Source organism: Lissotriton vulgaris, chromosome 2_1 (genome assembly GCF_964263255.1).
Source record: "Lissotriton vulgaris chromosome 2_1, aLisVul1.2, whole genome shotgun sequence".
NCBI lineage: Eukaryota > Metazoa > Chordata > Amphibia > Caudata > Salamandridae > Lissotriton > Lissotriton vulgaris.
In genome coordinates this window covers 1116527765-1116546144 of record NC_141687.1, presented here as the reverse complement: position 1 = coordinate 1116546144, position 18380 = coordinate 1116527765, and positions in this window count along the sequence as shown.

Sequence of the window (18380 nt, the reverse complement as noted above, 5' to 3'; positions counted from 1 at the left end):
TTTGTTTTTTAAAAAAAGGAATGAACATTTATCAGAATGCAGTTTAAAGAACCTATTTTGGAGGTGATGTGAGATTAGCCTGCAATAGAGTGAGCATTGTCCTTTCAATTTGTGGTTTGTGTGCTATTGTTTATGGTGTTAACTGTTGTAGGACAGACAAAGTGTTTTTTTTGTTTTTCATTATCTTCCTCCAAAATGCTTATAAGATATTTTTGGGTGTGTGGGTGAGTCTACATGAAATTGAGGGGTTGGGCTGAAGAGCTGTGTGTGAAAGGTAGGCTTGCTGTGTGATAGACATGGGAATGCAAGGTTATGAGGAGTGTTGTGGAGTTGCTTTCTTTTGCGTATGTTGAAGTTGGAAGGTGTATTACTGAGTGTTGGAGGTGGAATATAAGTGTCATGTTGCATCACTCTGAATTGAGCAATAGATGGATAATACATGGATAATTTATGAACAAGAAGGTGTGCATCCGAATTAATATATTTGACCGTTGACTGCTGTAGGCCACACAAAGTGTTGTTTTTGTTTTTTATTATCTTCCTCCAAAACGCTTATAAGATTTTTTTGGGTGAGTCTACATGAAATTGAGGGATGTGGCTGAGTCTTGTGCTACCACTAGTCCCATACCCATTACCAATAATCAGTTGGTTGGCAGTGTAGAAGGTCCAATCGTTTATTATAACAAACAATCTCTGCCAGAGGAGCTCCTTGCGACCTAACCCCACGAGGTCCGCCAAGAAGACTGCTGGCACATTGTCAGAACATCACATATATACTGTTACATTTCAAAACTGTTACCCAAGATGGAAAAATACAAGTTGGTACAGGTTGGTGCAGAGGGAAAGACCATATATGGGAGACAAAGCGCTCTTGGTTTAGCTCATCTTATATTAGCAAGGTTGTGTGGGTGACTCCCTTTTGCTAACTCCGAGAGAGTCTGTATCGCACCCTTCGGAATGTGCTTATCCAGCCTCCTCCTTCTACCTATAACCTTGACAGGCCTAACGAGCAGAGACAGCAGTTTGCAACAGTTGGGCTACATCTCATGGGAACGGCTTTGGTAAAATGCACGGATAGGGCTTGCTAATGTAGAGATCAAGCGAGGCCACAAAATGGCGTCGGTCGTGTCAAACAAGTACAAAAATGTGTAATATGGTGTATGTTAATTCCTAAATTACTGCTTTTCGTGTGTATATTAGTATTTGCGTGCTTTTAGTAATTATTCTAGATGCATCACGCTAATTTTCAAACGATTATATGGTTCATCGGACCGAAAGTCAATTCTGGTTCCTCAGGAGGATGAGGAGAGATCGATTTAAACAATGTGGCAGTCACCCCTGACGAAGGCTTTGATAGCCTGAAATGCATTGGGTGTTTTAATAAATACTGCCTTGGATGAAGCTGAATCAGTTTGTGTTTTTGTAAGAGGCCCGAAGGGCACACAGAAACATGGGAAACTATGGAAATGGCACATTATTTCTGCGTGTGGATGCAATGGGGTAAACTAGTGGTAAGAAATAAACATGGAGCACTTGGTGTATAAGGAGTACAATTGCAAAAAGTATGATTGGCGCTAAACATGCGCAAACAGCAGTGCGACTGGAAGTGGGGCGTAATGCTGCCTCACACTATGATGTTGTCAATTTTGGAGCCAGTGGGCAAGGCATTTTTCCAGCCGCATGCATTCTATGGAATTCTATGGATCATTTATGAACAAGAAGGTGTGCATCCGAATTACTATATTTGATCGTTAACTGTTGTAGGACAAAGTGTTGTTTTTGTTTTTCATTATCTTCCTCCAAAACGCTTATAAGATATTTTTGGGTGTGTGGGTGAGTCTACATGACATCGAGGGGTTGGGCTGAAGAGCTGTGTGTGAAAGTTAGGCTTGCTGTGCGATAGACCTGGGAATGCCAGGTTATGAGTGGTGTTGTGGAGTTGCTTTCTTTTGCGTATGTTGATGTTGGAAGGTGTATGCCTGAGTGTTGGAGGTGGAATATAAGTGTCATGTTGCATCACTCTGAATTGAGCAATAGAGGAAAGATGTGTGAGTGAGTGTTGTATTTTTGTGGATTGGGGATTGATGTATTTGTTGCATGGACAGTGTGAAGTAGAGATTGGTTTAAATGTGTGCTATTTATGGTGGTATTTAGTGAAAGCGATGCATGTAGATATGTTGGGATGGTGGGGTTTTAGAATGTGTGAGATTATGCTCAGATAAACTTTGCACCTATGTTTGATTTGTTTTGTGAGGTAGTATTATTTGGTATTGGTAGCGGGAAGGACTAGTGAAATGTGTGTGTTCATGGAGAAGAGCATGGGATTGTGTGTGAGAGCAGAGTCTCTGTGCAGTGTAACAGTGGTCAAAACATTTTTTTGAGAGATGGTTATAGGCTGAATAGCAGTGGCGGTGCGTCCATTGGGGGCGTTGGGGCGTTGCCCCACTAGCCATGGACGTCCGCCGCTGGTGCCAGCAACATATTTACAGTATGAGTATTTTTATTTAAAGTTCCTTTTGTGTTTACAATAAATCAGAGCGCACAGCGCTACAGGGCCGGGACGAGCCCGACAGAATCGGGCATTGCGTATGGAAGTGGGCCGTGGGGGGCGGGGCTGCGGCAGAGAGTGATTGTGATTGACAGCGCACACAGGCAGGCAGCCAGAGCGTAAGCACCTGCAGCGGGGTCAGGGTGACTAGCTACGCATGTAACAGCCAGGAGTGCTCATAATTGAGACTGGCCTGCGCATGCGTAGTACCGAATAAACCTCGCCCCCCCACCCCCTGTAGCACTGAGAGACATGGCAGGGACCCGGGGCCCCGGTTTCAATATGGGCAGTTTTTCTCCTGCTCGTAGTCCAATCCTGGCGCAGTGGCGCTGTTAAGCCTGCGCCAGGATTGGCTGAGTAGAGCAGGGGTCAGGATCATGGGGTGCCGCGCCTGGGTGTTTGCTGCTAGTTCAGTAATGGCCAATCACATATGGCTATATCAAGCCAAGTTGAGGTGATTGGCCTAAGCTACAGTGACGTGACCGCGCGTGAGCAACTGAAAGTCGAAGGAAGGTTCTAGAAGACGACGTTGAACTCCAGACTAGGTGACCACTGAGACAGACCAGTTGATCCAAGTGCGTGACGGTGACTGACTCCTGTCCTGACTCACTCGTCGTATCGTATGGCAAATTAATGTAAGTGCAACATTATTATCTTATTACAGTACTACTTGTATGTACACTGTACAACCACCCCAGAATTCACATTTTACACTCTAGTTGCACTTGTCTCAATGTCTCCCCCCTTTTCGCACTTTTCTCCCACGTTTGTAGTCCTGGGACCAATTTGTGAAAAAAACAATGTTCTATATGTCCTGCACGACGGCGGCAGGCTAAGTGTTCGCTGCTGACATCAGCTGTGACCTGCACATCCTGTCAAGGACCACCCAGCCAGGCCTCTACCCTTCAGACATCCTTACATGGATTCATTCTCTAGGTGTACATTCGGGCACAGAGCACCTTGGCGCAGATGGCAGCCTCCGTCACTGAGGGTGTCTTTGGAATCCAATGTACAGGCTGCCGGAAATAAGGGGGTGGGGGCGTCATAGGCACACATGTTTGCGCGCCCGTTTTGTGTGTGCTAATACCCAACTTTTCAATTACTTTTTCTGAGTAATTACTATCTAAGCACTGGCGAGGAGTGCCCGGGTAAAACAGAGCGGACCAATTTAATACCAAATGGTCAAAATGTACACAGATAAACTACTTGCTGTCACGCGCTCAGGGTTTCAGGGAGGCTGCGTGGGCTTTGCTGGGCTGTGCAATGTAACAAAAGGGGGGATGCATAAAAGAAACCTCTCTCCTGTCCGACCTGTCGCCCTGCAGTGCAGGCCCATTTAGTGCAGCAGGCCTCAGGCCTGCACTGCAGGGCGCCTCAGCTCAGCCCTGGCCCATCTGAGTGTCGGACACGCACACGAAGGAAGGGCCCCCGACTCCCAGGCCCATTTATTATAGATAGTGCAGCAGGCCTCAGCTCAGCCCATCTGAGTGTCGGACACGGACACGCACACGAAGGAAGGGTCCCAGTGTTGGTGTATCTGTTTCAAGATCTTGGCGAATAGGCATAGCATGTGTGAGGGTATCCAAAGCACTATTAAAAAATGCATTAGAAAATAGGCCCCGGCCACCGTGCTCTCAAAACGTTTGCGCCGTGCACTGTCTGATGGCCGCACGAAGGATCAGTGCACTGAATGTCGTGCTCTCTGAGGGCTGTGAAGAACATTGTCAGTGGAACACACTGCGGGCTACATACACATTCTCAGTGCACCAAAGCAAAGCGAGGCCTACATTTATTTATTTATTTATTCGATTTTATATAGCGCGAACTTTACCCGAAGGTGTCAGATTCTCAGAATGAATGTGCTTGTCTTCTGCCGACAGTGTTAAGTAAAAGGTTGAAGGCAACGCGCGTGCAAACTACCGGCTGCTTTTTTCTTTCGGAAAGTCATCTGTATAATGCCGCATATTAGCACTAGAATTTTGCCAGCCGCAATTTGATAATTTGATAATTTGATAATTTGAGCATTGTACATGAAATAATTTTGATAGCAATAAAGGCTTGTTTTTTTGAAGCTGTGATCAGTTGGATTTCATTGTAATGTGCATTTGGGGGTTCCAAAAACAAAGTTGCTGCAGCAGAAGACATGTGATCAGTTACTTTTTAACAGAGGGCAAACCCATAACTAGGCATGCATATAAATGTACAAACAGTACATGAGGCTGAGATGGAAGGGAGAGGTGGGCCGCACATCAGTGGGTGAGGGGTATTCATGGATTAAAGACTAATACTAGTATTCTGGGATGGGCCCATCGAGCATTCATGTGTATAGTACGGGTCTGATGCCATTTGCACAGCTACTAGAGGAGTCCTTCTCAACCAGAAGACTGTCTGAATGATCCTGTCTATCTCCAGAACTATTAGATGCCAAAGGTGGATGTACACACCTGTGTATCCTGTAACATGAAATGTTTGGGGATTTAGCCCCATGTTGGCAAATTGGAACAGTCCAATATTAGTGTGTTGGGGGCTATTAGAACTGGGCTAGCCAGCAATTCATGGGGTCGAGCCTAGCCATTAGTGTGGCCTGACTTCTAAGAGCTAAAACAACGAGTCTCGCCATCAAAGGTTTTAGCATGTAAATGACAGCAAATATCATGTAAAAATATACTATTTCAAATTGTTTTTTTTATTTTTGAATGCTTCTGTTTTACATTCGTTTGTCCTCCCGGCATTAACAAATATTAAAATTAAGCTTTTAAACATGGGCCCCCATGCCCTGACATTATGCTTTGAGTGAGCCTAGATATGTCAGCTCTTCATGTACAGTATACACAAGCCAATGTTGTGCTAATTGGAGCAACCTTGTTGTTTAGTAATTGATACGCAAGAGTGTTTTTTCTATTTAGAGCACATCCCAAACTGAATTTATCCAAGGTGCACTTTAATCTAACAATCAATCAAAATAATGCTCAGTGTATTAAAATGCTTTGGATAGGATCCCAGAATTTGGTCAAGTGGGGAGATTTCACAGTCGCAGGCAAGTTTTGAAAATGGCCACATTAGGCGACAGTCATACAAGTGGGGTTAGTTGGCTCGTAGCAGCATGTTTCTGCAGAAGGGACTGAACTACAAGTGTGGATTTGCAAAAGGTGCTGTACCAGTGGTATTAGGTGGCACCATTTTTTCACTATTTTTTCAAAATTTTCTCGGTGCAGTATGCTGCCGAGTTTCTGCCTCACCACTTTCAAATGTCACCAGCCGCCACTGCTGAATAGGGGACTGATACTGTCTTATTGGAGGAGGGTAATGTTGAAAGGGTGTTGCCATTGGCTGTGTTTAAGAAGAGGAGGATGGTTAGGCGGAACAGTGGTATGATAGATGGTTGAAGAAAGGGTTCAGAGAGGTGGCAGGGGGGATACTAGGATTGGTCAAATGGTACTAAAAGGGCTTTGTCTGGAAAGGGAGTGAGTTTGTAAGATTAAATATGTGAGTTGTGTGTTTTATTGGTATATGAATCAATGTGCATTTGTTTCATTTTAGCACAGATTGGTGGTATGTTAAGGAGTTTGTGGGTGTAGTGATAGGAGGGTATGTAAAAGTGGGTTATACAACTGGGTAGAGTTTGGTGAGTGGGTGAAAAGTGGATAGACCTTGTTTATTGGTAGATAGTGGTGTTTGCTTATTTTGAGCTAATGTGCATGGCTGTGCTTGTAGCTGTTTCTTAGAGTGTGGTGTAAGCATGGGCTGAAAATTCGTTCCGCTCACGGAATTTGCGGATTTCCGCGATTTCCCGATCCGCGAATCTCGTGAAATCGAGGTAAAATCCTCAAATCAGCGGGGACGAATTTTCAGCCAAGCACTTACAGGGTTACAGCAGCAGGTGCAAAAGTTGAAGCTAATATTTTGTAACCTTTTACAAAAGGGTTACAAAGAAATTACCTTCAACTTGGGCACCTGCTGCTGTAAGCATGTGAGTGCCTCCTGGCGCCTCGTTGCCTACTTGCAACTATTCTCTGACCCTGCTCTGACCCTTGAAGCAGGGTCAGAGAATAGTTACAAGTAGGCAATGAGGCGCCTGTCTCGAAAATTAAACCTCAACAGGAAGCACTGACAGATATAAAAACAAGCATTTGCAATGCAATAGGTCTCGCATTAGGAAAGTTTGAGCTATTGGTCTTGTAGATGACAATTCTTTTTATTTATGTGTTGGCTTTGAAAATAGCTAAATTAATAGCTTTGTCATTTACAATGCCAATAGTTATAACTTTCGCAAATGTGACACCTACAGCATTTGTAATGCAACATGTTTTGTATTTACGTGACTTAGCTGTATTGATATTACAATTTACAATGGCTTTTAATTTTTTTTAAATAATTAATACTTAAATAAAAGTGATTTTAATTTATAATGGCAATAGCTTAAACTTTTGTAAATAACTTTTGTGAAGATTATGTTCAGTGTATTTTATTGTGACGAAAATCCAAGAACAGAAGTGAAATATTAACATCTTTTTGTGACATTTGTAATAAAGTTTGAAACATAGAGATAAGATATTTGAACCAGTTGTTGTTGAATGGTTGTGCAGATTGATGCTGGGGTGGCGCTGAGTGGTGCTGTGGTGGTGCTGAATGGTGCTGTGGTGATGCTGAGTGGTGCTGTGATGGTGCTGAGTGATACTGGGATGGTGCTGAGTGATGCAGGGGTGGTGCTGAGTGGTGCTGTGGTGGTGCTGAGTAATGCTGTGGTGGTGCTGAGTGATGCTGTGGTGGTGCTGAGTGGTGCTGTGGTGGTGCTGAGTGATAATGTGGTGGTGCTGAGTGATGCTGTGGTGGTGCTGAGTGGTGCTGTTGTGGCGCTGATTAGTGCTGTGGTGGTGCTGAGTGATGCTGTGGTGGTGCTGAGTGATGCTGTGGTGGTGCTGAGTGGTGCTGTGGTGGTGCTGGGTGATAATGTGGTGGTGCTGAGTGATGCTGTGGTGACACTGAGTGATGCTGTGGTGGCACTGAGTGGTGCTGTGGTGGTGCTTAGTGATGCTGTGGTGGTGCTGAGTGGTGCTGTGGTGGTGCTGAGTGATGCTGTGGTGGTGCTGAGTGATGCTGTGGTGGTGCTGAGTGGTGCTGTGGTGGTGCTGAGTGATAATGTGGCAGTGCTGAGTGATGCTGTGGTGGCACTGAGTGGTGCTGTGGTGGTGCTTAGTGGTGCTGTGGTGGTGCTGAGTGGTGCTGTGGTGGTGCTGAGTGGTGCTGTGGTGGTGCTGAGTGATAATGTGGTGGTGCTGAGTGATAATGTGGTGGTGCTGGGTGATGTTGGGGTAGCGCTGAGTGATGATGTGGTGATGCAGAGGGCAAAAAGGCACAAAAAACAGTCTAACAAAGGGCAGAAGGGCAGAAAAACAAGGGAAAAACGAGTCTAACAAAGGGCAGAAGGACACAAAAAACCAGTCTAACAGAGGACAGAAGGGCAGAAAAACAAGGGAAAAACGAGTCTAACGGAGGGCAGACGGGCACAAAAAATGAGTCTAACGGGGCAGAAAGGCACAAAAACGAGTCTAACAGAGGGCAGAAGGGCACAAAAAACGAGTCTATCAGGGGGCAGAAGGGCAGAAAAACAATGGTAAAACGAGTCTAACAGAGGGCAGAAGGGCAGAAAAAACAAGGCAAAAACGAGTCTAACAGAGGGCAGAAGGGCACAAAAAACGAGTCTAACAGGGGGCAGAATGAATCCCGCCCTGTGTGTTTGTCCACGAAGATGCCACCTTTTTGTGCAATACCTTTACTCAACGGGAGTATTTTCTACTGTCTAATCAGTAAGTGCTCTCTCGTTGGCTAAATGTATAGGGGCAGATTTACAATAACTGGTGCATCCCCAGGGATGCGCCAGTTATTGTGCGCCGCAGTTCGGCCATCCATGGTACGCCGCATTTACAATGCGACGCACCATGTGGCAAAAACGGCACAGATGCGTCACGCATCTGTGCCGTAAAAGCAGCGCATTGTTGGAGGTGCGTCGCGCTTGCGACGCAGCTCCAGCAATGCTCTGGGGGGCCCTATCTCCCCAATGCTGCATCAAGCCTTGCGACTGCTTCAAGCAGGTGCAGGGTTTTGACGCAGCATTGGCCTAAAAGTGACTGAGTGAAATCTTGTAGATTTCACTCAGCCACTTTTAGGAGGCGTTCCTGCGCAGGAACGCCCTCCCCTGCACCGGAACAGCTCCTGATGGCGCAGGGCTTTACAACGTGATGCATCTCTCAGAATCGTCACATTGTTAATACCCAGCACCATGGCGCATCATTTGTGCTGCCGCTGCGTCACAAAAGGTCTCGGTAGAGGGTGGCAGTGGTGAACCAGAGGGTGGCAGTGATGAACCGGAGGGTGGCAGTGATGAAGCAGAGGGTGGCAGGGGTGAACCAGAGGGTGACAGTGCTGAACCAGAGGGTGGCAGCGCTTAACCAGAGGGTGGCAGGGGTGAACCAGAGGTTGGCAGGGCTGAACCAGAGGGTGGCAGTGATGAACCAGATGGTGGCAGGGGTGAACCAGAGGGTGGCAGTGGTGAACCAGAGGGTGGCATGGGTGAACCAGAGGGTGGCAGTGGTGAACCAGAGGGTGGCAGTGCTGAACCAGAGGGTGACAGTGGTTAACCAGAGGGTGGCAGTGGTAAACCAGAGGTGCTGTGATGAACCAAAGGGTGGCAGTTATGAACCAGAGGGTGGCAGTGGTGAACCAGAGGGTGACAGTGCTGAACCAGAGGGTGGCAGGGGTGAACCAGAGGGTGCTGTGATGAACCAGAGGGTGGCAGGGGTGAACCAGAGGGTGGCAGGGGTGAACCAGAGGGTGGCAGTGGTGAACCAGAGGGTGGCAGTGCTGAACCAGAGGTTGACAGTGGTTAACCAGAGGCTGGCAGTGGTGAACCAGAGGTGCTGTGATGAACCAGAGGGTGGCAGTCGTGAACCAGAGGGTGGCAGTGGTGAACCAGAGGGTGACAGTGCTGAACCAGAGGGTGGCAGGGGTGAACCAGAGAGTGGCAGTGGTGAACCAGAGGGTGGCAGTGGTGAACCAGAGGGTGGCAGGGGTGAACCAGAGGGTGGCAGTGGTGAACCAGAGGGTGGCAGTGATGAACCAGAGGGTGGCAGTGGTGAACCAGAGGGTGCTGTGCCCATACACGACCGCATGGGTAACTTCGCCATGCAAGCGGCCCGCGAACACGCAAAAATCCCTGCGAACACTCAAAAAACCCAGCGAACATGCAAAAAAAAATCCGCAAATTTGCACAAATTCGCGGATTTTGCGGATTGCGAATTCGATATTCTAAAGCATGGGTCTCCAACCAGTAGCTCATGAGCTACTGTAGCTCTTGAGCTAACTCTGAGTAGCTCACCTGTGTGCAGCCCAGCTTATTAAATTAGAAAGATTTTGCTTGCTTGAATAATATACATATAAAGAAATTGAAATTATACTGCACTAATAATATTAGTAGCTGCTAATGTGTTTTATTGAACATAAGTAGCTCTCAGTACCGAAAAGGTTGGAGACCCCTGTTCTAAAGAGACCAATGCTATGTGTCTGATACTCAAGCAGTCAATAGACACATGTGAGTGGAAAAAGTAAGGGAGCGGAAGGAGCAGGGGGAGCAAATGGGGAAACAGAGGCTGTAAAGGGGGGAAGGGTATGCTCAGACGTGGGTCCCGGGCTCACTACGCCACTGGATTCAAGCTATCCCGGCTGAAGACGGCTGATAGCCAGAAACCGGTCCTAGGATGCTTGATTCCGGTCCAAGTAAGACATGGCTTGGCAGTTCAGTCTGGACTGTTCCCATGAGGCACAGGGTCAAGACTGATTTCCATATGGCCATGTCTGAACTAGGGTGGCTTGGTGAGCAAAATAACGATGGATTAAACCCAGATCTGTGACTGGGGCTGAATGTTTTGCCATTGTGCAACATTCCATCCATCTTCTTATGTGTTTTGTTGTTCACCCTACGTGGGAAGGGTTTGCCCAGACGTGGGTCCCGTGCTCACTATGCCACTGGAGTCAAGCTATCCTGGCTGAAGATGGCTGATAGCCAGAAACCGGTCCTAGGATGCTTGATTCCGGTCCAAGGAAGACATGGCTTGGCAGTTCGGTCCGATCTGTTCCCCTGAGGCACAGGGTCAAGACTGATTTGCATATGGCCATGTCTGAACTGGGGTGGCTTGGTGAGCAAAATAACGATGGATTAAACCCAGATCTGTGACTGGGGGTGAATGTTTTGCCATTGTGCAACATTCAGTCCATCATCTTGTGTGTTTTGCTCTTCACCCTATGTGGGTAGGGTATGCCCAGACATGGGTCCTGTGCTCACTACGACACTGGAGTCAAGCTATCCTGGCTGAAGACGGCTGATAGCCAGAAATCGGTCCTAGGATGCTTGATTCGGTCCAAGGAAGACATGGCTTGGCAGTTCAATCTGCACTGTTTCCATAAGGCACAGGTTCAAGTCTGATTTGCATATGGCCATGTCTGAACTGGGGTGGCTTGGTGAGCAAAATACCGATGGATTAAATCCAGATCTGTGACTGGGGGTGAATATTTTGCCATTGTGCAACATTCCGTCAATCATCTTGTGTGTTTTGCTCTTCACCCTATGTGGGAAGGGTATGCCTAGACGTGGGTCCCGTGCTCACTATGCCACTGGAGTCAAGCTATCCTGGCTGAAGACGGCTGATAGCCAGAAACCGGTCCTAGGATGCTTGATTCCGGTCCAAGGAATACATAGCTTGGCAGTTCGGTCTGGACTGTTCCCATGAGGCACAGGGTCAAGACTGATTTGCATATGGCCATGTCTGAACTGGGGTGGCTAGGTGAGCAGAATAAAGATGGATTAAACCCAGATCTGTGACTGGGGGTGAATGTTTTGCCATTGTGCAACATTCCGTCCATCATCTTGCGTGTTTCGCTGTTCACCTTATGTGGGAAGGTTATGCCCAGATGTGGGTCCCCTACTCACTACGCCACTGTAGTCAAGCTATCCTGGCTGAAGACGGCTGATAGCCAGAAACTGGTCCTAGGATGCTTGATACCGGGCCAAGGAAGACATGGCTTGGCAGTTCGGTCTGGACTGTTTCCATGAGGCACAGGGTCAAGACTGATTTGCACAGGGCCATGTCTGAACTTGGGTGGCTTGGTGAGCAAAATAACGATGGATTAAACCCAGATCTGTGACTGGGGTGAATATTTTGCCATTTTGCAACATTCTGTCCATCATCTTGTGTGTTTTGCTGTAAAGGGGGAAAGAAGCATGAAGAAGGGGAGCAGAGCCAGTAAATGGCATATATTTTGGAGGATTAGAGGGGCTGTTGGAGATCACATGGGTAAAAGTGCAAAGGAAGAGAGAAAGGGGGTGAAGGGTGCTGAGTGGATAATAAAGACAAGAAAAATGGCTATAAAGAGGGAAATGGGCAGGCTTTTGCCAACTTTAGCAAGTACAAAAACAATGTTTCAACAACAGATCACAGAGCTAAAGTGATCAGAGTCCTAGTGGACCACATAGTATTTACCAGAAAGGACCAAGTAACAGGTATTACTGAATATTATGTTTAGAAACTAGTTGAGGCCTGATGAAGAAACATAATAAAGGTGTTTCTATTACAAGATGATGTGTCTTAAGGGATCACACGCTAGATGAAGGTGGTGGTCTTTAACCTGAAATGGTAGATCCAGTGGAGATGGGTGTAGGAGTGTGGGGTCGCATGATAGAGGACCAAACAGGCAATGCCCTTTTCCTCTCAGCCTTTAGCCTCAAAGCCAGGACTGAGACACCCTGGTGGGAGGGCTTGTGGAGGCTGCCGGGGAAGTCACCTGACCCTTTCCCGGCCTCTAAGGCTCAGCTGCATGCCCAGACAAGTGGTTTTCCAGCACCAGGCAAAGGACTGCACCTGGAGGAGGGGTGTGGTTATGTTTCTATTCCACAATCTGTGTCTAGGAGAACAGGTAGGAAGAGGGAAAATAGAGGAGCGAGGTGAAAAACCGGGCCTTGCAGCAGTAAACTTTGGTTAACGTAGGCCAGAATTCCAGAAAAATCACAAACTTTCACAATTAAAAAACAGTTTTTTACCCAAAAATGCTGCTTTATGAAATTAACTTTGAATATAGTCTACAGAGTACACAGCTATTGAGATGAAAAGCAAAACTCAAATAGGCAACAGGTGCCTGTGAGTGTAGAAAGTAAGGGAGCAAACAGAGCAGGGTGGGGCAAACAGGGGGAAACAGATTCTTTAAAGGGGGAAACCAGAGCAAAGAAGGAGAGCAGAGCCAGTACATTGAGTATATATTGTGGGGGCAAGGTTGGCTGTTCAATTTCACACAGGGGAAGATTGCAAAGGGAGAGGGAAAGGGAGATAAAGAATGATGTGCAATTTATGTTGACAGTTCAATGAACCATTTAGGGCAGTGGAAGTGGTTTTCTGCTATAGACATCATTAGATGGGAGATTGTTGCAGGTAATGCTTAGTCCAGCTGTTCCGTGAAGAGACAAGCCTTCAGTCACATCAGATCACTGGTCTGTGGGTTGTCCCTTTTTAAATTAACCATTAGGTGTCAGATATTTGTGGGGATTTATGGTCCTACTGAGCATTTTGGTCTGAGCGAGACTACTGTTGACACCTTACACCTATCATTATCATTAACACCGTTTTCATTGTACTGATGCAGTGACAGTTGTAAATTGCGACAAGTGGTGAGGCAGACGTCCTTACACACAGTTGCACCATGGAAGTGAGCATATCAAGCAAAGCCGATGCCAATATTCTCTGGGTTGGTTTTTAGGGGAGTGGAATTACACAGTTGTTCATTTTTACCCAACACAACAGTTCTCATTTTATCTAACTTGAGACTATGAAAGCTGAGTAAATTGTCAGATTTCGAACCATGGTGAAATACATATAAACCGCATTGCCTGAAAGCTTAGTGGGTGTATTAGTCCAATAGGCCAAGAAGCCTTTGAATGACAGGCTCCCATCAAATCTTCACCAATATCTCTAATGATTCTCCTGGCCACTTTCTCACAAGCTCACATTCAAATGTATCACCCACCCATCCATATGCTCTCATTCCTCCCTGAACCGCACACACTCATTCACATTCTCACCTATACTCTTATTCACCCGCTCACTCATAATCTCATTCATTCACTTACTCATACAGTCACATCTATGTACCCTCCACTCATTCACCTAATTCACATTTAGTCACCCACCCACTTTTGTATTTTAGGTTATCTAAATGAATTATTGAAGACTACAGATTGCATTTCAGTCAGTTCATGGAGTTTACATACGCTTTCATCTGCCAACCGTATTCTTCGGACATTCACCCACCCAGTAACTCACTCACCTACACACTTATGATCATTCACTTACCCATCCTCCTTCAACACTTCATTCACTTGCTCCCCACCTTCCATCACTCACCTACCCACTCATATGTACCCATCTACATCAAGCTTCTCTCAGCCACTTACCAAATTCATACAATCAGTTATCACATTTACCCACCCAATCTGGCAACTGCCAAATCAATGACGACCCAGTCACACAAACAACAAATATCACCCAGCAGTCTCACTACTCAAAAACTACACTTAATGGCTTTGTAAATGCACGTTTTATTCCCTCTGCAGATTATATCTAGATATCCCACTGTCACACTTAGCATATATAGTTCATAGCGGAGACAAAAACAAGCATATGTTTTCATGACAAGAAATTTTACACTGAGCTCATAATTGCTGCTGCAGAGGAGAGAGTTCAGAAGTTAGACAGGGAAAGGAAAGGAGAGCAGTTTCAGTTTCATTTTTTATGTGCACAGTTAAGAGAACCCTTTGCACAAAGTGGCAGTATTAAAAAGACTTTTACATAAAAAGATATCAAAAGATGGTTATAAAAGCGGCTCATTAAATTGCCATGGTGCTAAGATTCTTTTAAGGCCTGGAAGTCACAGCTTCAGTTCCTTGTCCTGCTTCAGGCTATTACTGTTCACTTCTGCCCTGGTGACACGAGGTGCCCCTGCGCTAGTCAGGGCATCCTGTGCGCTTGATGTTTTCTGGTCAAGCCTAGCCAGGTATTTTCGTAAGCCTGCAGCTAAGCTGCATATCTGTCCCATTAAAATAGGCCAGTATTACTGACCTGCAAAGGCCTCTCTGGTTCCAGACTGGCCGTAGAATACTTTTTCAGTCTTCCCTGGTGGCTTTGGAAATGCAGATGTGGTAGGCCAGTGTCTCAGGAGCATTTCCACATCGCGACACATCCCTGTCATGTTTGCGTGCTTCCACGGGGGAGGGTGCAAGAGAGACGGCAGGCAGCCCATTCAATAATTCATGAAAGCTACTTTGAGCTGTGCTTTGATGGCTATGCCCAGGTATGACTGGTGTTTAGATTGTGTGTAGGGCGCCAGTGTCAGCCACGCATGCTGTCTCTTAGAAAATTCCTTTTTGTCTACAAGCAGCGAGTGAGGTTTGACACATTTGTTGATCAGTGTCCTTATTTGATGGTGACATAGGACTCTCATTGATTTGTTAGGCCTAGTGATGCCAGGGAGCTTTGAAGGTAGTTTCTGACTGGGGAGAGGGCGCTTCCGTTCAGTTTGTTGCAAAGGAGGGAACACAGAGCCACTGTGCTAGCCTCCTTTAACTTATAACAGAATTTAATGAAGGCACCCTCCCTTGCAATTGATTGTTTGACTAGGCCACATTCGAGGCATAGCTGGTCTGGAGCTGAATATGCTGGCAGGGAAAACATTGATTTAAAGAGCCTGGTGATGACTTTGTCCATATGAGCGCCGTCCCTTCGGGTCAGAATTTCACTTCCATAAATGACAGTGGGAAATAATTTCACCTAAAAAAAATTCAGCAAAGGTAGATAAGTGGAAGACCCTGTAGCTGCTTTCATAAGATTGAACGCAGAAGTAAGGGCCATGCATTTTCAGCACATTAGCTCTAGATGTGGTTTAAGAGAGCCTCTGTTGTCCATGAACACACCCAGGTGTTTATATACCAGCACGTCTTCAGTTTTGTTGTCGCCCAAGTGCCATTGATTTGGGGTCACAAAGGTTGCCTAAAAGACATTGCTTTGGACTTTTTTAAGTTGATAGACATAGAATTAGCAGCAAAATATTGAACTGTAGTCTCCAAAAGCCGTTCTCTGTTCGGCTAAGCAGAATCAGATCATAGGCGTACATCAAGCAAAGTAGCGGGGCTTTCCCCAGTTTCGGGGTGTGAGATTTCACTTGCGCTAAGCTAATTGGTAGGGCTGTTAGAAAAAGGGAGAATAGGGTAGGGGTTATCACACACCCTTGTCGTAGCCCCTGATAAGTTGGAATCTCCCTTGAGAGATGAGCATCGTCCCCAAACTTGATCCTCACCCAGGTGTCTGTGTGAAGAAGGATTAATGCCCTCAACAGGTGGTTAGGTATGCTCCAGCTGGCGAGGTTGCTCCACAGTTTTCCTCTGCCTTTGTGGTCAAAGGCGGCCTTATAGTCTAAGAATGAAAGATAAGGAGGTTACTTTGAGGCCCTGCTGTGTCAAATAGAAGAGATATGGCAAATAAGATTTGAGGTTGTTCCTGCACCGTTGGAGGACCCTATTTGGTTAAACAGGATTAAGTTGTTGTCTGATGCCCAAGATTCTAGGTCTTTCAGGAGACAGCCAGTGAAGTACTTGGATTCCACTTCTAGTAGGGATATAAGCCGATAATTTGCTGGTTCATTAGCCATACCCCCTGTTATGGCTGGATTTTCTGTTTAGATGGGATCAGCCCCCAGGGGCCCCTATGATCCAGCCAAAACGTACTCACCTTCCCTCCTCAGATCGTATTCACAATGGATAGATTTACAGATATATATACAGGTTGCACCTAAGGATGGGGCATGATAATATACATATATAGGAATTTTCTACAATATCTTATTCACATCAGTTGGTCTCGTGGCCACCCTGACCCAGACCGGTCTACCCTAGGGCAGATATTGCGCACAATCCGGTGCGACTACACATGGGCCTGCAGAACCCTATGCTCCCGTTTCCAAACGCTCAACAATCCTGTCGAACTCCACGTCAGTATCCCCCCTGGCGCTCTCACTTATTCAAGCCACAATCCTGTGGGTATCGGCACTGGTAGTCCTCCCCAGTGTTCTCACTAACGCCGCATATCAACGACGACCACATTCCTATGAACAATTATCGGGATAATATCTCCGTTATCTACTTAGGATACAACTACAATAATAACTTTGAGTATAGTTCCAAATTATATAGTGTACTCCCTGCTCTTGGCATCAAAGGTCCACTCACTCCCTCTTTATTCAATCACCATTTACCTGATCGGGATTTCTCATCCGTTCACCTAAACAGCTTTTGGCTAGGAATGCAGTTTACCGAGATTGAACATAAGCACCAGGTACACAATAATTCTATATGAATTAGGGTATTTATTAACAATAGACACAAATCACATTACTATGCAGCATAAATTTTGCAAGAAAAAGGTAAAGATTAGAGTGCACATCCTAAATAAGTTAGGCAGGTATCACCTTGTTAGTGGGAAGTCTGGACTCGGCAGTCATCTAGGTTCCCTTCTCGTCTCTGTATCCTGGCTCGCCTTGCAGTCACCCTCAGCCGTCACAAGTACACGTCTGCACCGCTAGGCTCAACCTCGTCTGCTTCCCCTCAGGACACTGGAACCTTGCTGATTATTAGCTACCGTCTCTCTCTCTCTCTCTGTATCAGTGCGCTCCGCGCTACTTCTCGTTCAGTCTTTCTCAGAGAGTTTCGGTCTTAAATCTTTCTCCGACTTCAAAGATGGCGACTTGTCTACCATGAAAATGAATAATGGCAGAGATGCTAGCGGCTAGATGCCGCCTACGGACTAACTGACAAACTGACTAACACCTTCGCTAATATCAAAGCCCGTTCCTTCATGGAAATTCACGGCCAGTAACCTGCCGCCCACCAAATTCTTGTACCTCCCCGTACCAAGGACACTTTCCCAGCCGGCTGGCCTGAAGTTGTGTCTTCGGAGTGGAGAAAAATACATTCCTTCGATAAGGGTCAGCCTGAACCGGTTCTCTCCAAGCGAACAACAGCTTGAAACTAAAACATCACACTTCACCTAGAAAGCCTTCTCGAGCTACCGGGCAGAAAGCAAAATGGAGTCTGTCTCGTTTTAAGGCCTACGGAGCCCACAATATGCATAGCTCCATGGAAAATAGCCCAATATGTTAGCAAATGAGCGAATCATGACTAATACTTATATATCTATCCCCTAACTTAAATTCATAAGCCTTACTCTAAGGAAAATAATACGAAAATGCCCTAATATATGTAAGGCAGGGTCCCTGTCTATCGGCCTAATCCCTATGCTATGGGGGTGATAGGCTGGAGTCACTCTCCATCATTCTCCTTCTCCAAAGAGCTAGCAAAAAGGCAGCCATAACACCCCCTTTGTAAATCAGCATGATTGTTGAGCCTTTCTGTTAGATCTGGGGGTCTCTAGTTGGCAGAGGTAGGTACCACTCTCAAAATAGGGACCCTTGCTTCTAGTCAAGGTAAGGAGGAAACACACTTTAGATAAACCTCTGCTCACCCTCTGGGTAGCTTGGCACTAGCAATCAGGCTTATTGAAGGCAATGTGTAAAGTATTTGTACCAGCACTCACAGTAACAGTGAAAACACCACAAATTGACTCCACAACAGTTTAGAAAAATAAAGGTATTTAATCTGAACTACACAAGACCAAAACAACAAAAATCCAACATACACAGTTCAAGAATATGGTTTCAAAGAGTTCTTAAGGTTGTGGTAAAA